The 23,306-nt window shown below is 46.4% G+C and overlaps 1 protein-coding gene across 1 annotated transcript in view; it reads left to right on the top strand.

Moving 5' to 3' along the window:
- Nucleotides 1-13,101: 13,101 nt before the first annotated feature.
- The window catches only part of WIPF2 (WAS/WASL interacting protein family member 2), a 71,101-nt gene continuing 60,896 nt past the window's right edge, over nucleotides 13,102-23,306 (top strand). Inside the window, exon 1 of the mRNA XM_069751625.1 lies at nucleotides 13,102-13,200. The gene's annotated coding sequence lies outside the window, so the exon portion shown is untranslated. The remainder of the gene's footprint in view (nucleotides 13,201-23,306) is intronic.

Genomic DNA, 23,306 nt, shown 5'->3' with positions numbered 1-23,306 from the left:
CATTTTGAATGGCCAAGTGCTTCACAGAAGTTTGATGCAAAGCCGTGAAAATAAAAAATCATTTTTTTCCCTCAAAAATGATTTTTTTTAGCCCCCAATTTTTTTTGTTATTTTTGCAAGGGTAACAAGAGATACTGGACCCCAAAAGTTGTTGTCCAACTAGTACTTAGTACGCTGATGCCCCATATGTGGGGGTAAACCACTGGGAGCATGGGAGACCTCAGAAGGGAGGGAGCACCATTTGACTTTTTGAGCGCAAAATTGTCTGTCTCGTTTGGAAACCCCCTGATGTACCTAAACAGTTGAAACCCCCAATTCTAACTCCAACCCTAACCCCAACACACCCCTAACCGTAATCTCGACCCGATCCATAATCCTAATCACAACCCAAACCATAAGCCTAGTCAAAACCCTAAGCCCAACACACCCATAATCCTAATCCCATCCCTAACCTCAAACCTAACCCTAATCCCAATACACCCCTAATCCCAACCCTAACCTTAACCCTAATCCCAAACGTAACCCTAATGCCAACCCTAACCCTAATGCCAACCCTAACCATAATCCCAACTCTAACCCTAACTTTAGCCTCAACCCTTACCCTAACTTTAGCCCCAACACTAACCCTAACTTTAGCCCCAACCCTAACCCTAGCCCCATCCCTAACCCTAACTTTAGCCCCAACTCTAACCCTAACTTTAGCCCCAACCCTAACCCTAGCCCTAACAATATCTGGAAAATAGAAATACATACATTTTTTTTAATTTTATTATTTTTTCCTAACTAAGGGGGTGATAAGGGGGGGGGGGTTCTTTGCTATTTTCTCTATTTTGATCACTGTGAGAAGATCTCACAGTGACCAAAATAAAAAAGAGGAAAAAATCTTCCTCTGCCGGCCGGCAGATCACGGCGGGCGCAGTGCGCATGCGTCCACAAACATTTTACTTCAGAACCAATTTTTTTTATTTTCACAAGAGTAAAAAGAGAAAATAAACCACAAAATTTGTTGTGTAATTTCTCCTGAATACGCCGATACCCCATATGTGGGGGTAAATCACTGATTGGGCGCACGGCAGAGCTTGGAAGAGAAGGACTTTTTCAATGCAGAATTGGCTGGAATTGAGATCGGACGCCATGTCGCGTTTGGAGAGCCCCTTATGTGCCTAAACAGTGGAAACCCCCCACAAGTGACACCATTTTGGAAACTAAACCCCTTAAGGAACTTATCTAGATGTGTGGTGAGCACTTTGAATCCCCAGGTGATTCACAGAAGTTTATAACGTAGGGCCGTGAAAATAAAAAAAATACATTTTTTTCTACAAAAATAATATTTTAGCCCCCAAATTTTTATTTTCAGAAGGGTAACAGGAGAAATTTGACGATGAAAGTTGTTGTGCAATTTGTCCTGAGCACGCTGATACCCCATATATGGGGGTAAACCACTGTTTGGGCGCACGGCAGGGCTTGGAAGAGAAGGAGCACAGTTTGACTTTTTCAATGCAGAATTGGCTGGAATTGAGATCAGACACCATGTCACGTTTGGAGAGCCCCTGATGTGCCTAAACATTGAAACCCCCACAAGTGACACCACTTTGGAAACTAGACCCTTTAAGAAACCTTTCTAGATGTGTGGTGAGCACTTTAAACCCCCAGGTGCTTCTCAGAAATTTATAATGTAGAGCCGTGAAAATCAAATTTTTTCTACAAAAATGATTTTTTCGCCCCAAATTTTCATTTTCACAAGGGTAACAGGAGAAGTTAGACCACGAAAGTTGTTGTGCAATTTGTCCTGGGTGCGTAAATACTCCATATGTGGGGGTAAACCAAAATTTGGCGCATGGCAGAGCTTGGAAGAGAAGGAGTTCCTTTTTGACTTTTTCAATGTAGAATTGGCTGGAATTGAGAACGGACGCCATGCCGCGTTTGGAGAGCCCCTGATGTGCCTAAACAGTGGAAACCCCCACAAGTGACCCCATTTTGGAAAGTAGACCCATTAAGGAACTTATCTAGATGTGTGGTGAGTACTTTGAACCCCCAAGTGCTTCACATAAATTTATAACGTAGAGTTGTGAAAATAAACAATCCTTTTTCCCTCAAAACTGATGTTTTAGCTTGCAATTTTTTATTTTATCAAGGGTAGCATGAGAATTTGGACCACAAAATTTATTGAGCGATTTATCCTGAGTACGCTGATACCCCATATGTGGGAAGGGCCACTGTTTGGGCGCATGGCAGAGCTCGGAAGGGAAGGAGCGCAGTTTTGGAATGCAGACTTTGATAGAATGGTCTGCGGGCGTTATGTTGCGTTTGCAGAGCCCCTGATGTACGTAAACAGTAGAAACCCCCCCACAAGTGACCCCAATTTTGAAACTAGACCCCCCCAAGGAACTTATCTAGATGTGTGGTGAGCACTTTGAACGCCCAAGTGCTTCACAGAAGTTTATAATGTAGAGCCATGAAAATAAAAAATCATATTTTTTCCACAAAAATGATTTTTTTAGCCCCCTATTTTTTTCCCAAGGGTAACAGGAGAAATTGGACCCCAAAAGTTGTTGTCCAATTTGTCCTGAGTACGTCGATATCTCATATGTGGGGGTAAACCACTGTTTGGGTGCACCGCAGAGCTTGGAAGAGAAGGAGTGCCGTTTTACGTTTTCAATGTAGAATTGGCTGGAATTGAGATCGGACGCCATGTCGCGTTTGGAGAGCTCCTGATGTGCCTAAACAGTAGAAACCCCCCACAAGTGACGCCATTTTGGAAACTAGACCCCCCAAGGAACTTATCTAGATGTGTTGTGAGCATTTTGAATGGCCAAGTGCTTCACAGAAGTTTGATGCAAAGCCGTGAAAATAAAAAATCATTTTTTTCCCTCAAAAATGATTTTTTTTAGCCCCCAATTTTTTTTGTTATTTTTGCAAGGGTAACAAGAGATACTGGACCCCAAAAGTTGTTGTCCAACTAGTACTTAGTACGCTGATGCCCCATATGTGGGGGTAAACCACTGGGAGCATGGGAGACCTCAGAAGGGAGGGAGCACCATTTGACTTTTTGAGCGCAAAATTGTCTGTCTCGTTTGGAAACCCCCTGATGTACCTAAACAGTTGAAACCCCCAATTCTAACTCCAACCCTAACCCCAACACACCCCTAACCGTAATCTCGACCCGATCCATAATCCTAATCACAACCCAAACCATAAGCCTAGTCAAAACCCTAAGCCCAACACACCCATAATCCTAATCCCATCCCTAACCTCAAACCTAACCCTAATCCCAATACACCCCTAATCCCAACCCTAACCTTAACCTTAATCCCAAACGTAACCCTAATGCCAACCCTAACCCTAATGCCAACCCTAACCCTAATCCCAACTCTAACCCTAACTTTAGCCTCAACCCTTACCCTAACTTTAGCCCCAACACTAAAACTAACTTTAGCCCCAACCCTAACCCTAGCCCCATCCCTAACCCTAACTTTAGCCCCAACCCTAACCCTAGCCCTAACAATATCTGGAAAATAGAAATACATACATTTTTTTTTATTTTATTATTTTTTCCTAACTAAGGGGGTGATAAGGGGGGGGGGGGGGGTTCTTTGCTATTTTCTCTATTTTGATCACTGTGAGAAGATCTCACAGTGACCAAAATAAAAAAGAGGAAAAAATCTTCCTCTGCCGGCCGGCAGATCACGGCGGGCGCAGTGCGCATGCGTCCACCATTTTCTTACCAAAGCAAGAAGCCGGCGGCCAGGAGAGGAAGCAGGAGGACCCAGGGACACCGGTAAGTATAACAGGGTCCCCGATCCCCCTATTTCTCTGTCCTCTGATGTGCGATCACACAGAGGACAGAGAATAAAACACCGCATTTTTTTCCTTTTTTTGCGGTCGCCGGTAAATGGTTATTTACCGGTGATCACAAAACAGGGGTCGGTAAAAACCGACCCCGATCATGTTCTTTGGGGTCTCGGCTACCCCTAGCAGACGAGACCCTAAAGATCTTTCGGGTGCCGGCTGGCGGGCGCACTATGCATGCACCCGCCATTTTTTTGCCGGAAGAAGATGGCGGCGCCCATGGGGAACCACGAGGAGCACCGGGGGAGACGGGTGAGTGTCGGGGGGCGATCGAGGACCTAATTTCTCTGTCCTCTGATGTGCGATCACATCGGAGGACAGAGAAATGAAATGGCAAATCGCTTTTTTTTTTTGCGACCGCCAGTAAACGGTTAATTACCGGCGATCGCAACTCAGGGGTCGGTAAAAACCGACCCGAATCATGTTCTCTGGGGTCTCGGCTACCCCTGGCAACCGAGACCCCAGAGAAATTCCGACTCTGGGGGGCGCTATACGCTTTTTCCACAGCGCCGTTAATTAACACACTACCAAGAACCTAGCAGTAATAAAAGGAAAAGTTGCTAGTAGGGAAAGCAAGAACGCAACTGGACTTTACAAACCAAGATAAAGAGCTGGAACTCATAAATATACAGTACAGACCAAAAGTTTGGACACAGCTTCTCATTTTTATTATTATTTATTTATATGGCACAATTAACTCCATGGTGCTGAACATGAGAAGGGGTTACATCAAAATACAAATATCACTTACAGTAAACAAAACTAACAATGACAGACTGGTACAGAGGGAAGAGGACCCTGCCCTTGCGGGCTTACATTCTACAGCATTATGGGGAAGGAGACAGTAGGTCGAGGGTTGCAGTAGCTTCAATGGTGTTGAGGTGGCCGTGTGGTCTTTACAGGCTGTAAGCTTCCTTGAAGAGGTGGGGTTTCAGGTTTCTTTTGAAGTATCCAAAAGTAGTGGATAACCAGATGTGTTGGGGCACTGAATTCCAGAGGATGGGTGATAATCGGGAGAAGTCTTGGAGGCGATTGAGTGAGGAGCGAATAAGCGTGGAGGAGAGGAGGAGGTCTTGAGAGGACCGGAGATTACATGAGGGAAGATATTGAGAGATTAGTGTGGAAATATACTGAGGAGAAAGGTTATGAATGGCTTTGTAGGTCAGTGTTAGTAATTTAAACTGGATACGTTGGGAAATTGGGAGCCAGTGAAGGGATTTGCAAAGAGGTGAAGCAGGAGAGTAGCGAGGAGAGAGATTAATTAGTCGGGCAGCAGAGTTAAGGATGGACTGGAGGGGTGCGAGAGTGTTAGAAGGTAGGCCACAGAGGAGTATGTTGCAGTAGTCGAGGCGGGAGATGATTAGGGCATGCACGAGCATTTTGGTAGAGTGTGGGTTGAGGAAAGGACGGATTCTGGAAATATTTTTGAGCTGAAGGCGACAGGAGGTGGCGAGAGCTTGAATGTGCGGTTTGAAGGACAGGGCAGAGTCAAGGGTTACTCCGAGGCAGCGGATTTTGGGGACAGGGGAAAGTGTGATGTCATTTATTTTTATAGATATATCAGGTAGGGAACATATGTGTGATGGAGGAAAGATAATGAGTTCAGATTTGTCCACATTGAGCTTGAGGAAGCGAGAGGAGAAGAAGGAGGATATGACTGATAGACACTCTGGGATTCTGGAGAGCAGAGAGTGACATCTGGGCCATAGAGGTAGATCTGAGTGTCATCGCCATATAGATGGTACTGGAAGCCATAGGACCTTATGAGTTGTCCCAGGCCAAGTGTATAGATTGAGAAGAGTAAGGGTCCTAGGACAAAGCCTTGGGGGACTCAAACAGAGAGGGGGCGAGATAAAGAGGCAGTATAGGAGTAGGAAATGCTAAATGTGTGGTTGGCAAGGTAGGAGGAGATCCAAGAGAAGTCAAGGTCTTTGACCCCAAAGGAAGAGAGGATCTGTAGTAGGAGGCAGTGGTCAACTGTGTCGAAGGCAGAGGACAGGTCTAGGAGGAGGAGTATAGAGAATTGTCTGTTAGCTTTGGCTGTAAGTAAGTCGTTAGTAATTTTGGTCAGGGCAGTCTCAGTGGAATGGTGGGGACGGAAGCCAGATTGTAGGTTGTCGAAGAGAGAGTTAGATGCAACGTGAGAGGAAAGTTCAGCATGGACGTGCTGCTCAAGGAGTTTGGAAGCAAATGGGAGCAAAGATATGGGGCGATAGCTGGACATACCGCTTGGGTCAAGGGATGGCTTTTTGAGGATAGGTGTGATTGTGGCATGTTTGAAGGCAGAGGGGAAGGTACCAGAAGTTAGTGAAAGGTTGAAGAGATGGGTTAGGGATGGGATTAGTGTGGTGGGGAGGTTGGGGAGGAGGTGGGATGGGGTCAAGTGCACAAGTGGTGAGGTGTGATTTGGAGAGAAGATGAGCAAGCTCCCCTTCAGAGATTTTGGAGAGTGAAGTTATGGGGTTTGGGCATTGGTCTCTCATACAAAGGGGTTGTGGTGGTTGGACAACAAAGACTTGCCTTGTTTGGTCTGTCTTATTTTTGAAGCACGTGGCAAAGTCCTCGGCAATGATTAGGGAACTCTGAGGGGGCAGTGTTATGACCTGGTGATCAGGACAATAATGGACCTGGTGGTTAAGAGCACACGGAATGACCTGATAGTCACTGATAATAAAGGACGAGCTCTGGGACGTGGGAACTCTGCTGACCGCAATCCCTAATCCTATAAAACACACTAGAAATAGCCGTGGATTGCTCCTAACGCTCCCTATGCAACTCGGCACAGCCTAAGGAACTAGCTAGCCCTGAAGATAGAAAAATATCTCCGCAATAACGACCTATGGAACACATTATGGATGGCAAAAGAAGCAGGAAGGGCCAAATGAAATGACACAGGATTGATAACCTCAGAAATCTTATACGGACCAATGAAACGAGGCTTAAACTTAGGAGAGGAAACCTTCATAGGAACATAACGAGACAACAACCAAACCAAATCCCCAACACGAAGTCGGGGACCCACACAGCGCCGGCGGTTAGCGAAACGTTGAGCCTTCTCCTGGGACAATGTCAAATTGTCCACCACATGAGTCCAAATCTGCTGCAACCTATCCACCACAGTATCTACACCAGGACAGTCCGAAGACTCAACCTGCCCTGAAGAGAAACGAGGATGGAAACCAGAATTGCAGAAAAACGGCGAAACCAAAGTAGCCGAGCTGGCCCGATTATTAAGGGCGAACTCAGCCAACGGCAAAAAGGACACCCAATCATCCTGATCAGCAGAAACAAAGCATCTCAGATATGTTTCCAAAGTTTGATTAGTTCGTTCGGTTTGGCCATTTGTCTGAGGATGGAAAGCCGAGGAAAAAGACAAATCAATGCCCATCCTTGCACAAAAGGATCGCCAAAACCTCGAAACAAACTGGGAACCTCTGTCAGAAACGATGTTCTCCGGGATACCATGTAAACGAACCACATGCTGGAAAAATAATGGCACCAAATCAGAGGAGGAAGGCAATTTAGACAAAGGTACCAAATGGACCATCTTAGAAAAGCGATCACAAACCACCCAAATGACCGACATCTTTTGAGAGACGGGGAGATCCGAAATAAAATCCATAGAAATATGCGTCCAGGGCCTCTTCGGGACCGGCAAGGGCAAAAGCAACCCACTGGCACGAGAACAGCAGGGCTTAGCCCGAGCACAAGTCCCACAGGACTGCACAAAAGAACGCACATCCCGTGACAAAGACGGCCACCAAAAGGATCTAGCCACCAAATCTCTGGTACCAAAGATTCCAGGATGCCCAGCCAACACTGAACAATGAATCTCAGAGATAACTCTACTAGTCCATCTATCAGGGACAAACAGTTTCTCCGCTGGGCAACGGTCAGGTCTATCAGCCTGAAATTTTTGCAGCACCCGCCGCAAATCAGGGGAGATGGCAGACAAAATTACCCCCTCTTTGAGAATACCCGCCGGCTCAAGAACACCCGGAGAGTCAGGCACAAAACTCCTTGACAGGGCATCAGCCTTCACATTCTTAGAGCCCGGAAGGTACGAAACCACAAAATCAAAACGGGAGAAAAATAACGACCATCGAGCCTGTCTCGGATTCAACCGTTTGGCAGACTCAAGATAAGTCAAATCCTTGTGATCTGTCAAGACCACCACGCGATGCTTGGCACCTTCAAGCCAATGACGCCACTCCTCGAATGCCCACTTCATGGCCAACAACTCACGATTACCAACATTATAATTACGCTCAGCAGGCGAAAACTTTCTAGAAAAGAAAGCACATGGCTTCATCACCGAGCCATCAGAACTTCTTTGCGACAAAACAGCCCCTGCTCCAATCTCAGAAGCATCAACCTCAACCTGAAACGGGAGCGAAACATCTGGCTGGCACAACACAGGGGCAGAAGAAAAACGACGCTTCAACTCCTGAAAAGCCTCTACAGCTGCAGAAGACCAATTGACCACATCAGCACCCTTCTTGGTCAAATCAGTCAACGGTTTAGCAACAGTAGAAAAATTAGCGATGAAGCGCCGATAAAAATTAGCAAAGCCCAGGAACTTTTGCAGGCTCTTCACAGATGTCGGCTGAGTCCAATCGTAAATGGCCTGGACTTTAACAGGGTCCATCTCGATAGTAGAAGGGGAAAAAATGAACCCCAAAAATGAAACCTTCTGAACTCCAAAGAGACACTTTGACCCCTTCACAAATAAGGAATTAGCACGAAGGACCTGGAACACCATTCTGACCTGCTTCACATGAGACTCCCAATCATCTGAAAAGACCAAAATATCATCCAAATACACAATCAGGAATTTATCCAGGTACTCTCGGAAGATGTCATGCATAAAGGACTGAAATACTGATGGAGCATTGGAAAGCCCGAATGGCATAACCAGGTACTCAAAATGGCCCTCGGGCGTATGAAATGCTGTTTTCCATTCATTGCCTTGTTTAATACGCATAAGATTATACGCCCCTCGAAGATCTATCTTGGTGAACCAACTAGCCCCTTTAATACGAGCAAACAAATCAGACAGCAACGGCAAAGGATACTGAAATTTGACTGTAATTTTATTAAGAAGGTGGTAATCAATACAAGGTCTCAAAGAACCATCCTTCTTGGCCACAAAAAAGAACCCTGCTCCTAACGGTGATGACGACGGGCGAAATAGACAAAAATGGAGCAGCACCATGTACCCCCTGGCAACCCCAGCTGGACACAGACATAGATTTCCAGTCCAATACTGGATTATGAACCTGTAGCCATGGCAACCCCAAAACGACCACATCATGCAGATTATGCAACACCAGAAAGCGGATATCCTCCTGATGTGCAGGAGCCATGCACATGGTCAATTGGGTCCAGTACTGAGGCTTATTCTTGGCCAAAGGCATAGCATCAATTCCTCTCAATGGAATAGGATACTGCAAGGGCTCCAAGAAAAAACCACAGCGCCTAGCATACTCCAAGTCCATCAAATTCAGGGCAGCGCCTGAATCCACAAATGCCATAACAGAATAGGATGACAAAGAGCAAATCAGAGTAATGGACAATAGAAATTTAGACTGTACCGTACCAATGGTGGACAGCTTTACGCTCACGCAAGCGTCGATCGATCTGAATGGCCAAAGACATAGACTCATTCAGACCAGCAGGCATGGGAAATCCCACCATGACATCCTTAAGGGCTTCAGAGAGACCCTTTCTGAAGATTGCTGCCAGGGCACATTCATTCCACTGAGTGAGCACAGACCACTTTCTAAACTTCTGACAATATATCTCCGCTTCATCCTGACCCTGACACAGAGCCAGCAAGATTTTCTCTGCCTGATCCACTAAATTAGGTTCGTCATAAAGCAATCCAAGTGCCAGGAAAAACGCATCAACATCACGCAATGCCGGATCTCCTGGCGCAAGGGAAAATGCCCAGTCTTGAGGGTCACCACGTAACAAAGAAATAATGATCTTTACTTGTTGAACAGGGTCACCTGAGGAGCGAGGTTTCAAGGCAAGAAACAATTTATAATTATTTTTGAAATTCAAGAACTTAGATCTATCACCAAAAAACAATTCAGGAATTGGAATCCTAGGCTCTGACATCGGATTCTGAACAACAAAATCTTGAATGTTTTGTACCCTTGTAGTGAGATTATCCATCCAAGAGGACAGACCTTGAATGTCCATGTTTACACCTGTGTCCTGAACCACCCAGAGGTAAAGGGGAAAAGAGAGACAAAACACACTGCAAAGAAAAAAAAATGGTCTCAGAATTTCTCTTATCCCTCTATTGAGATGCATTAGTACTTTGGGCCACCTGTACTGTTATGACCTGGTGGTCAGGACAATAATGGACCTGGTGGTTAAGAGCACACGGAATGACCTGATAGTTACTGATAATAAAGGACGAGCTCTGGGACGTGGGAACTCTGCTGACCGCAATCCCTAATCCTATAAAACACACTAGAAATAGCCGTGGATTGCTCCCAACGCTCCCTATGCAACTCGGCACAGCCTAAGGAACTAGCTAGCCCTGAAGATAGAAAAATAAAGCCTACCTTGCCTCAGAGAAATTCCCCAAAGGAAAAGGCAGCCCCCCACATATAATGACTGTGAGTAAAGATGAAAATACAAACACAGAGATGAAATAGATTTAGCAAAGTGAGGCCCGACTTACTGAACAGACCGAGGATAGGAAAGGTGGCTTTGCGGTCAGCACAAAAACCTACAAAAAGACCACGCAGAGGGCGCAAAAAGACCCTCCGCACCGACTCACGGTGCGGAGGCGCTCCCTCTGCATCCCAGAGCTTCCAGCAAGCAAGACAACAATAAAAATAGCAAGCTGGACAGAAAAATAGCAAACCAAAGAAATACAAGCAGGAACTTAGCTTCTTCTGGGAAGACAGGTCACAAGAACGATCCAGGAGTGAACTAGACCAATACTGGAACATTGACAGGTGGCATGGAGCAAAGATCTAAGTGGAGTTAAATAGAGCAACCAGCTAACGAATTAACCTCGTCACCTGTGGAAGGAAACTCAGAAACACCCACCAGAGGAAGTCCATGGACAGAACCAGCCGAAGTACCATTCATGACCACAGGATGGAGCCCGACAACAGAATTCACAACAGGGCAGAGGTGGGTGGAGGAGGGAGTTAAAAGTGTTGAACAACTTTTTGGGGTTGTGGGATAAGGAAGATACGAGGGTTGTGAAGTAGGCCTGTTTAGCAGAGGTGAGAGCTGATTTGAATGCCAGTGTTGCTTGCTTGAGTGCAGTGAAATCATCTTGTGAATGCGTTTTCTTCCAACGCTGTTCGGCAGTTCTGGATACTTGCTAAAGCTTTTTAGTTGTTTCACACTTTTTTGTTAAGTATATAATTCCAAATGTGTTAATTCATAGTTTTGATGCCTTCAGTGTGTATATACAATTTACATAGTCATGAAAATACAGAAAAATCTTTAAATGAGGTGTGTCCAAACTTTTGGTCTGTACTGTATAGCCAGCAAGAAAGTGCAGGGAAGGGTTACAGAACGTCATAGGGCAAACCAAATGGTGAAAATGGAAAACTCTTGGAACAGAGCAAACAAAGAAGAAAGAATAAGGACAAAGGAATATCAGCAGTTGGACAGGAATGGAAAGGAGCCATATCTCAAGAGGTAGAAGAATCGACCACAAAGTAAAAGGTCACTGGATTAAATCATCAAACCGTGCCATGACAACAATGCAGTCAGGCCATGTTCTCCTACTATTTCACTAAACCCAAACTTATCCATCAGATACAGAAGTTGTATTAGTTTCTCCAAAGAGTTTTCCAGAGTCCACTGGTAGCAGCTTTCCATCACTCCATCTGACACTTGGTGATGTAAGGCTGCATGCAGCTGCTCGGCCATGGAAACCCATAATATGAAGTTTCCCGCACATTTTTGGTGCTGATGTTAATTCCAGAGACTTGGCCTCTGCAGTTATGGAGTCAGCAGAGCATTGGTGACTTGTATGTACAATGCTCCTCAGCACTCAGTTACCCTGCTCTGTGACTCTACGTGGTCTCACTTCGTGGCTGAGTTGCTGCGGTTCCTCATAGCTTACGCTTTCCAATAATATCACTCACAGGTGAACCTGGAATATTTAGGAGGGAAGGCATGTCACAGTCTGCCTTGTTACATCGGTGACGTCCTATTACAAGGCCGCGCTGGTATCTGTGCACTCTAATAATATAATAATAATAATAATTTTTATTTATATAGCGCCAACATATTCCGCAGCGCTTTACAAATTATAGAGGGGACTTGTACAGACAATAGACATTACTCTATAGAACGAACCACTCTTTCCCAAATGTTGGTGGGGGTGGATGTCATCCATCTATGGTGAGGGGCTGACTGAAACCCCCTAATCCATTGATCACTCCCCCTCCCCCAATCCAGTGTTACCTCTCTTGCTCCGATCTCTGTTTATGGCTACAATGGTGATATGGTGCACATCACCGCTGCAGACAATCACTGAGCTCAGCAGTTGTGCCGCTGTGGATGATATGAGCCGCAGACCTCGGTGAGCCACTGGTTTCCCCTACAACATTTCTGGCTGGATTAGCATGAATTTGGAAGCCACTCTGTAAATTGTGGGGCACATTGCGGCATCAGGCGGGTTTACAGGGCTGTGTGCTGCTACCAAGATAAAGGGGTGTGGTCTGTGTGGGAGGGCCGGGCTTCACTGGAAAATGGTGTGGTTTAATACGTGACAACATTTCATACGCAAAATTGATGTAAAAACAAATGGGAGGTGTAAGGCTGAAGTCCAGCATGACTGGCCATGATAAATGGCTCATTTTCAGTCTGTCAAGGCTATGTGTACAATGGCTATCTATTAGGATTAATAAATCTTCCCCTTATTTATTTTAAGGCAGGGTCACACTAGCAGTATTTGGTCAGTGTTTTACCTCAGTATTTATAAGCCAAAACCAGGAGTGGGTGATATATACAGAAGTGGTGCATATGTTTCTATTATACTTTTCCTCTTATTGTTCCACTCCTGGTTTTGGCTTACAAATACTGAGGTAAAATACCGACCCTCAGTCTCCCATTTGCTGGGTCCTGACTTAGCAGCAGCACAACTGACCTTCCCAACATGGCTGCAATCAAAAAAAACACAACAACTCTGACCTTCCCAACATGGCCGCGCTAGTTACCCGCAAGCAGGCGTGCGACGCGCTGACGTCACTCAGCACAGAGACACGCCCCTTGCGGTGACTCCATTTTGTGCTAGTGGAAGGAGCTGCTGGTTGTATTTCCGGGTTGTTGGAGACCGAAACCGGAGGGAGCGGCGGAGAGCGGGTAAGGGGACGGCTCGGAGCAGGCCGCCGCGCTGCTGGTAGGCTGGGAGCAGAGGGCCTGTGCCGCCCCGCAGTGACCCGGGCTCCTGGGTGTCACTTCTGTCTATTACAGGAAGCTTCGGCTGCCGAGGAACTACAAGTCCCATCATCGCCTGTCGGCACAGTGAGCAGGGGGCGTGCTGGGACTTGTAGTGACACACTGGGCTAGCCTCTGCTGCAACGACCACACGATGATGCTGGGCAGTGGGATGTGGACAGTCCCAGCTCTACAGACTGTCAGGGCATGCTGGGAGCTGTAGTGTTTCTGCAGCTGGAGGGTGACCGGTTGCAGAGAAGTGTAATATACTGTGTGGCAATAAGTCTGACTTAAAGGGGTGCTCCACTATAAAGGGGCGGTCACGTGTGAGGCGCTGCGGTTTCTCATGGTCTCTGTCCTCGTGCAGACATCGCTGTTTGCTCCAGTTGTGTCCAGTATGGACCGTTCTCCACTTCTGACAGTTCGTTGCACTGTGTCAGGTCGCTCTGTGCTCACTGCTGGTGGTCTTACTGCATGTGGTGGCCATTATGACACCGGCCATACGCCAGTATGAGTTAAAGGGGATGTACGGGTAAAAATAAAAGTTCCCCTGCGGGATCCAGTGCAGGAAGAGGCGGCATCTTTCCACCAAATCGGAATGTATCCCGCTGAGGGACTGCTGCGGACTGTGATTGGCTGCAGCTGTCTGGGAACCAGTGCATTCTCAGAAAAGTATCCGATGTTGCGCTCTTCAAGTCGCCTGACCGCTGCAGGCAATCTCGGGGCACAACAGTCCCTCTACTGGTGAAGGTGCACCTCCAGGTCATGTGCTCGGGCTTCTCTTAGTAATGCACATGTGATAACTGTCTGCAATACTAAGGAATTCCCGAAACAGAGAGGCTGTAGTGGAGCCAGAGCCTGCAGGACGCACCCTTAGGCTATGTGCACACCTTGCGGATTGCTGTGTGGATTTTTCTGCACTGTTTTTGCAAAATCCGCAGGTAAACTGCACTGCGCATTACCCGCGGCTTTACCCCTGCGGATTCCTATTACGGAGCAGGTGTAAAATGCTGTGGAATCCGCACAAAGAATTGACATGCTGCGGAATAAACAATGCTGCGTTTCCTCACGGTATTTTCTGCAGCATGCGCACTGCGGATTTTGTTTTCCATAGGTTTACATGGTACTGTACACCGCATGGAAAACTGCTGCGAATCCGCAGCATCAAATCCACAACATGGGCACATACCCTACTACCCTCCATCAGTAGAGCCCTGTGGGGTTGACTAGTGCATGGGCTACAGATGTCATGTGCACAGGACAACAATGGGGTCTGCTGGACTCACACTGAGGATTATATGAACACTTTCCTTTAATCTTGTAAGCAAGAATATTTCCATTTATTGATAGGAAACAGAGGTCTTACAAATACATCCACAAATTTACTGTTCTGAGTCCGCCTACAATCTGGCTCAATATGAACCAAGAAAAATAGTGTAATTACATTGCGTCGTACGTATTATACGGGTTAGAACAGGCTCAGAATTGGCATAAGACAAATATCTGGCATCGGTGGAAGATAACTCACAGGTGAATGACTAGAATAAAGTCCATTCCTTCCTATTAGTTACACGATATCTGCCGATCACGCACGTGGCCTGAAGATGTCATCCACTACTTGGACCACTCCGTCTCATACGACTCGCTTGGCCCCGATAACGTTAATAAAGCCTATACTCGCCTCTCGTGTCGGCGCTGTTCCCACTCTTCTATCCAGATCGAGAGGTGCCACAGGGCTCACTGCTAAGGAGGCTTGGTGCTTTCCTGACGGATTGCCTGAGGATTCCCAGAAGGGTGACATATTTGATTATGGAGACATGTCATGGGGTGAATACAGGTAGAATTCCCCTTTAAACCATAGACATCAATTGAGACCTAAAATACAGTCGTGTCTGAGTTGTCAGCAGTAGTTGTTGAGCCAAGGGTTGTCACCATAATTACCATAGTATTACGTAGATGTGTCTGTGTGACATTTGCAGCTGCTGGGGCCTGCGTTGTCTCGCTCGGTCAGCTCACAGGGAGATGTGCAGCTGATGGTTCCCTTACCACCACCTCTATGTGGCTTCTACACCTTGGAGCTGTTGCAGGCCGCGGAGTTCGAATATTTTAGCATGATGACTCCTGCGTGTGCTACCTCACCCAGCCTTCTAGTAAGGTATGATAGGGGAGCAGGAGCCCCGGGGTGTGACTGCATAGCTCTGCTGCATACTTTACTGGAAGGAACATACAAAACCTCTAAAAATGTGGATTGTCCAGAAAAATGATCGTCCCTGCATCTGGATCTGCTGCTGAGCGCTGCCCTAGGACACAGCTGTATATTAATAAAAGGGCTCCCTAAATATGAGTCATGGGGTTGTATACGGGTTAGATTGTCAGCTGAACCCCCCAATCTGCTGAACATGGTGGTGGTCCAACTTTCCACTCAATAGCATCCTCTGTTCTCTCCATTTACAATAGATACATGCTTAGCTCAGCAGCATGTGTATGAAGTGTCAGAGTTGATAGGTTTATGACCAGCTTAAAGGGGTTGTACACTACTGGCCTTAAAGGAATCTGAATCAACCCACTTAAGCCGTCTGTATGGGCATAGGAAGTTGAATAAAATGATACCTTCATATCTGCAATCTGATGTCTTCCTTAGGAATCCACATTTTTCTTATATCTAGATGAACTTTTCAGGGCTACGGGCGGACACTGATCTGTATAAGTATCTGCCTCCAGAGATATTAAATGACGGGAGTGTTACCAGTGTGAGACGTGTAGATCAGGAGAGCAGACTGTCAGTCATTACGTGTCTCGCACTGGTAACTTCCTCATTCATTTAAAATAAGACATCAGATTGCAGATATCAAGGTATGATTTATTCAGCTTCCTATGATCTACATGGCAATATAGACTGCTTAGGAGGGTTGGTCCTATTGACAGATTCCCTTTAAAGAGTAGCTGACATTTAAATTTTTATTTCTGAAATTGATAGTACAGATGAAAATAAGAAAACTTTGTAATATCTTATCAGAGAAATCTGTTTCTTTCCCCTCCTGGTCTGATCATTCACACTCAATTCAAGGGTAAAATGTGTATTCAGTGGAGACAGACTTTCCCATTACTGAGATAGATGACAGCTGCTACTGATGACATTCTGTGTAGAGCAGAGGAGCTTGAGGCAGACACTTCTGCAAGTTCTCCTGAAGTTACCGTTCTCCAGAGAATCTTATGAGCACCAACTGTCATCCATCTCTGTAATGAGAGAGTCTATATGAAAAACTGATTTTCCCCGAAAATTGAGAAGGAAACATCCGCCTAAGAGAAGAAAGAAACGTATAAGCATAATAAGATATATTGCAAAGTTGCTTATTTTGATGTCTTATTGATTTAAGAAAAAATATTAAACAGACAGTTACTCTTTAAAGGGAGTCGGTCACCAGATTTTTGCTACCCTATCTAAGACCAAGCGTAATGTAGAGAGACCTGTTGCCAAAGGAGCATTCAGCCAACGGCTCTCTTGGGTGTATGGCCCTCTTAAGGTGTAGTATGCCATTAGAGAAACATTGGTGGCTTTTCCTTCTATCCAGAGACGACGCCATTCTTGTCTATGGATTTTTCTGGTATTACAGCTTGGTGCTATTGAAGAGTGTAAGTTGCAATACCAGATCAATGGACAAGAGGCACTGCTTCTGGAAGAGAACAGCTGTTTTTTTCCCTTATCCCTAAAGACCCTTATAAAAATTAGTTGAGCCCCTTTGTTATTTGAGAAGCTGGATTATAACTCCCAACATTAGTCACCTAACAGTGATCACCTCTCCAACTCCTCCATAATCGCTGAACAGGCAATAGTACAGCAGCATGTCTTCTGGGCAGATTTTCAGGTCTGATCCCTGGTAAAGCTGGGTGCCACCTAGTGATGAGTGAACGTGCTGGGGTAAGGCAATATCCAAGCCACGAGACATGCAGGCATGGGGACTCGAACATAGTATTAGAGTACGCCGAAGACTCTCGGTAAGCACACGAGCATAGTTGTATTAAACCTTATCTGAACATGTTCGCTCATCACTAGTGCTAACATATTTGTGTTTATAATGGAAAAAGATGTCCGCAGCGTTCCTAGAAATGGAGACAGCTACATCATGACAGGTGAAGGTGACTCCAGGACTTTACAGGGTGTTTACAGAGCCCGAAGATCTGCGGCTTTATGTACAAGGTGTGATACAGATTTGTGGAATTAATTTTCAGCACTTCCTGAAAGTGGAGGTGGCTGGGCAGGAAACCGTGGAGAGATGGAGGTCAGGTTATGTGGAGAGGTATCTGTGCTATGACAGCAATGACTGGCATGGCTGCTCCGTATTTAGGTGTAGTGTCAGATGGGATGTGTAATGCAAAGGTGTCCTGGCACAATCAGGGGTAGCTAAAGGAGGACAGATGCCACCTATTAATAAAGGTGCAGAGATGGATGTAGTGTGGTTCTGCTGAAAATTAAGGTTTCTAGATGCCATTTTGCTTGTAATTCATTATTACCACTATTCTTGCTTAAAGGGGTTGCCCACTACACAACAGCCTCTTTTAAAGAGAGCCCACCCATTCAGTAAAAACCCTGCATACTTACCTCCTGGACTGGCGATGTGTGCCCCAATTGTCGCGCCACATGACTTCTGCTCTGATGAAATACTGAAGGCTGCAGTCGATCAGCATCCACTGATTATCTGTAGTGGTCACGTGGCGTAATGTCGTGACCCCTGGGGACACATCTGTGATTGGATGAAAGTGAGCAGTAGTTTTATTTTATGATGGGCTGTGGAGATATCAAAAGAGTTGTCCAGGCTTCGGACAGAATTCTGCAGACTATTGAGTCATGACAGTTGAAGACACAAAAAGAGCACAGCGAGGTAAAAAATACTCTGTTGTAAAGAAGTCACAGTAAATAAGCAAGTGCTAGTCAAAAAATGAAAAAAAAAAAAACTACAGGGTATTTCGTTAATACATTTTTTTGCAAAAAAATGTATATTAAGCTGCTCCACCAATCGTCAAGGTATACCCATAATAGAGCAGTCTTATCTAATGTATATAATCCCTATCTGATGTATTCAAAAACCTGATCATCTGTATAGTACCTGTATAAGCAGAGTTCAGAGAGAAAATATCCATGTGGACATGCAGGATGGAACAGCTTTAGTGCAAATGGCCCACAGAGGAGTGGTGGACTTCCCAGTCTTGTAGAAACAAGAGAACAATTATAGAACCAAAAACACATGGGCTACTTGCACAGTGAAAAAGTCTGTAGAAACCTGTTCACACCACCAAGAAACTTGAAGACCCAAAAAGAGCACAGTGAGGTCAAAAATACTCTGTTGTAAAGAAGTCACAGTAAATAAGCAAGTGCTAGTCAAAAAAATGAAAAAAAAAAAAAAAAAAATACAGGGTATTTAGTTAATGTTTTTTTTGCAAAAAAAATGTATATTAAGCTGCTCCACCAATCGTCCAGGTATACCTTTATAGAGCAGTCCTATCTAATGTATATAATCCCTATCTGATGTAGTTAAAAACCTGATCATCTGTATAGTACCCGTATAAGCAGGGCTCAGAGAAAATATCCATGTGGCCATGCAGGATGGAACAGCTTCAGTGCAAACCCTGCATACTTACCTCCTGGACTGGCGATGTGTGTCCCAATTGTCGCGCCACATGACTTTTGCTCTGATGAAATACTGAAGGCTGCAGTCGATCAGCATCCACTGATTATCTGTAGTGGTCACGTGGCATAATGTCGTGACCCCTGGGGACACATCTGTGATTGGATGAAAGTGAGCAGTGGTTTTATTTTATGATGAGCTGTGGAGATCTCAAAAGCGTTGTCCAGGCTTCAGAGAGAATTCTGCAGACTATTGAGTCATGACAGTGTAATAATGATTTTTATTTCTATAGCACCAACATATTCCGCAGCACTGTACAATTCAGAGGGGAAATATACAGACAATAAAGACATCACAGTGACACATTCAACACCTACCATCAGGAGTGAGGGCCCACAAGCTTAAGGTACCGTCACACTAAGCGACGCTGCAGCGATACCGACAACGATCCGGATCGCTGCAGCGTCGCTATTTGGTCCCTGGAGAGCTGTCACACAGACCGCTCTCCAGCGACCAACGATGCCGGTAACCAGGGTAAACATCGGGTAACTAAGCGCAGGGCCGCGCTTAGTAACCTGATGTTTACCCTGGTTACCATCCTAAAAGTAAAAAAAACCAAACAGTACATACTTACCTACCGCTGTCTGTCCTCCAGCGCTGTGCTCTGCACTCCTCCTGTACTGTCTGTGTGAGCACAGCGGCCGGAAAGCAGAGCGGTGACGTCACCGCTCTGCTTTCCGGCTGACCGACGCTCACAGCCAATACAGGAGGAGTGCAGAGCAGAGCGCCGAGGACAGACAACGGTAGGTAAGTATGTAGTGTTTGTTTTTTTTTACTTTTAGGATGGTAACCAGGGTAAACATCGGGTTACTAAGCGCGGCCCTACGCTTAGTTACCCGATGTTTACCCTGGTTACCAGTGAAGACATCGCTGAATCGGTGTCACACACGCCGATTCAGCGATGTCTGCGGGGAGTCCAGCGACGAAATAAAGTTCTGGACTTTCTTCCCCGACCAGCGACAGCACAGCAGGGGCCTGATCGCTGCTGCCTGTCACACTGGACGATATCGCTAGCGAGGACGCTGCAACGTCACGGATCGCTAGCGATATCGTCTAGTGTGACGGTACCTTTACAGTCTGAGGAAATAGGGGGGACACGAAAGGTGGATGGTAAAGAGCTTATAATGTACTAGATGGTGGCCCGATTCTAACGTATCGGGTATTCTAGAATATATCGGTAGTATATAGCACAGGCTACGTACTATATTGCACAGTGGCGTAGTATATAACAGAGCTACGTAGTATGTAACACAGCGTACGTAGTATATAGCAGAGCTACGTAGTATATAATATAACTACGTAGTGTATTGCTCAGGCACCAAGTATATTGGTCAGCCACATAGTATATAGCAGAGCCACGTAGTATATAGCATAGCCACGTCGTATATCGTAGTATATTGCACTGCCACGTAGTATATAACAGAGCCACGTAGTATATTGCACAGTTGACGTAATATATAACAGAACTGACACAGCCACGTCGTATATCGTAGTATATTGCACTGCCACGTAGTATATAACAGAGCCATGTAGTATATTGCACAGTTGATGTAGTATATAACAGAACCGACACAGCCACATAGTATAATGCACAGCTTCGTAGTATATAGCACAGAGCACGTAGTATATTGGACAGTCACGTTGTATATTGCCCAGCGTGTATATTGCACAGTCACGTTGTATATTGCCCAGCGACATAGTACCGTATATAGCATAGAGATATAGTATATAACACAGCCCACGTAGTATATAGCAATGTGGGCACTGTATGCGTGGTTAAAAAAGACTTAAAATAAATAATAAACATATACTCACCTTCCGAGGGTTCCTTGTAGTCCTGGCGCCTGTGTGCGGTGCACGCGGTAGCTTCCGGTCCCAGGGTTGGTATGAGACCGCTGTGCTCTGCTTTACGGCCGGCGCTGGCAGTCAGTGCGGGAAGCTTACGGCTGGGGACGTGACAGACATCAGAATGTGAGTATGTACTGTTTTTTGTTTTTTTTTTACTTTTACAATGGTAACCAGGGTAAATATCGGGTTACTAAGCGCGGCCCTGCACTTAGTAACCCGATGTTTATCCTGGTTACCCGGGTGCTGCAGGGGGACTTCGGCATCGTTGAAGACAGTTTCAACGATGCCGAAGTCTTTCCCCTGATCGTTGGTCGCTGGAGAGAGCTGTCTGTTTGACAGCTCCCCAGCGACCACACAACGACTTACCAACGATCACGGCCAGGTCATATCGCTGGTCGTGATCGTTGGTAAGTCGTTTAGTGTAACGGTACCTTTACAGCAAGTGTTTGATTTCCCTACAGCTTTTATCGAGCATGCATCTTTAGTGGCTCTTTCGGATACATGAGGCTTAATTTTTATATTTCTTCTTTTCTGCTGAACATGTAAAGAGAAAGGGAAAATAGGAAATAAATGTCTTTTTCTCCAGTCACCTTCCACGACAGCAGTATCGGAGGATGTCTCCCCGCCCTAATAGGGGACAGGAAACAAAGAGGTTAAATACCCCTCCCCTTTCTGCAACTACCAGTGTTTTTCCTGTCCCCCTATGGGGCATGAAGAGGTTCTCTGATAGTGCTGCCGTGGCCGGCGATCGGGAGCGCTGTTACCTTCATATGCTGGGCAGTCGAGGTCGGGCGGCTTCGCTCTCCTCCTCCTATGACTGCTCCCATCTCCGCGTTTTCCATGCGACTTGGGATCCCTAACCCGCCCTTCCTGCGCCTCCTCGGGGGGTTAAGCAGGGCGGTGAAGTGCACCGAGGTCCTCCTGTAGCTCCCCGGCTCTCTCCTCCCTCCTCGCTGCTGCCGGAGGCCGCGCGCGCACATCGGAAGTGACGCGCCCGAACTTCCGGTTTCGTCTCCATGTGCTGGAGTGTGTGCCGGCCGGCGTCCTGATCCTGCGGCCTGATCCTGCGGCAACCATGACGGGCGTTGCTGACATCACCCTCTATGGACCTTAGGGAGGAGGAGAAGCACTAAACTCGTTGGCGACCTCGATACCTATATATTCTTGGTCAGGGGAAGCCTCCAGGTAAGGCCTATCTATGTCCCTCTGTGACTGGTGACTGACCATATGGACGGCGACAAACCTCTGCACTCTGCTTCTGCAGAGCCCAGCGTTCACCCTTCTACTGTAAGTAGTGGATGAGGTCCCTTGCTGTCCAGTTATTTATGAAGTGACTTAGTCCACCTTTCTCTCTCTTTTTAGAGAGACAAGGTCCCTGCCCCTAGAAAGGATAAGATGCCCAGCCACAGGTGTGGTGCATGTGCGTCCAAGATTCCCTTCACTTATAAGAAAAAGCTCTGCCAACCATGCACGGATGAAGTGCTGCGTAGTGAACAGCCCTCTCTTCTGGACAGCATCAGAACCCTCATCAGACAGGAGGTTCAGTCCTCTATGGCGTCCCTGTCTTAAGGTACCTTCACACTCAGCGACGCTGCAGCGATACCGACAACGATGTCGATCGCTGCAGCGTCGCTGTTTGGTCGCTGGAGAGCTGTCACACAGACAGCTCTCCAGCGACCAACGATCCCGAGGTCCCCGGGTAACCAGGGTAAACATCGAGCTACTAAGCGCAGGGCCGCGCTTAGTAACCCGATGTTTACCCTGGTTACCAGTGTAAAAGTAAAAAAAACAAACACTACATACTTACCTACCGCTGTCTGTCCCCGGCGCTCAGCTTCTCTGCACTCCTCCTGCACTGACTGTGAGCACAGCGGCCGGAAAGCAGAGCGGTGACGTCACCGCTCTGCTTTCCGGCTGACCGACGCTCACAGTCAGTGCAGGAGGAGTGCAGAGAAGCTGAGCGCCGGGGACAGACAGCGGTAGGTAAGTATGTAGTGTTTGTTTTTTTTACTTTTACGCTGGTAACCAGGGTAAACATCGGGTTACTAAGCGCGGCCCTGCGCTTAGTAACCTGATGTTTACCCTGGTTACCAGTGAAGACATCGCTGGATCGGTGTCACACACGCCGATCCAGCGATGTCTGCAGGGAGATCCAGCGACGAAATAAAGTTCTGGACTTTCCTCAGCGACCAACGATCTCCCAGCAGGGGCCTGATCGTTGGTCGCTGTCACACAGAACGATTTCCTTAACGATATCGTTGCTACGTCACAAAAAGCAATGATATCGTTAACGATATCGTTATGTGTGAAGGTACCTTTAGGCCCCGAAACCACAGCCCCCTCCTCCTAAGAAAAGGAAGATGGCTCCTATTGTTTCTGACTCTGACTCGGGCGAAATCCATACCTTAGGTTCAGAGGACATTTGGGAGAATGAGGGTTCTACTTCCACCCCCAAATCTGATAATAAAAAATCTCTTCTCTTCCGAACATATGGAAGAG

The sequence above is a fragment of the Ranitomeya imitator genome, chromosome 2 (assembly GCF_032444005.1).
Source record: "Ranitomeya imitator isolate aRanImi1 chromosome 2, aRanImi1.pri, whole genome shotgun sequence".
Classification (NCBI taxonomy): Eukaryota; Metazoa; Chordata; class Amphibia; order Anura; family Dendrobatidae; genus Ranitomeya; species Ranitomeya imitator.
Note: the sequence above shows the minus strand (reverse complement) of the source record. Positions and strands in the feature narration are given on the sequence as shown.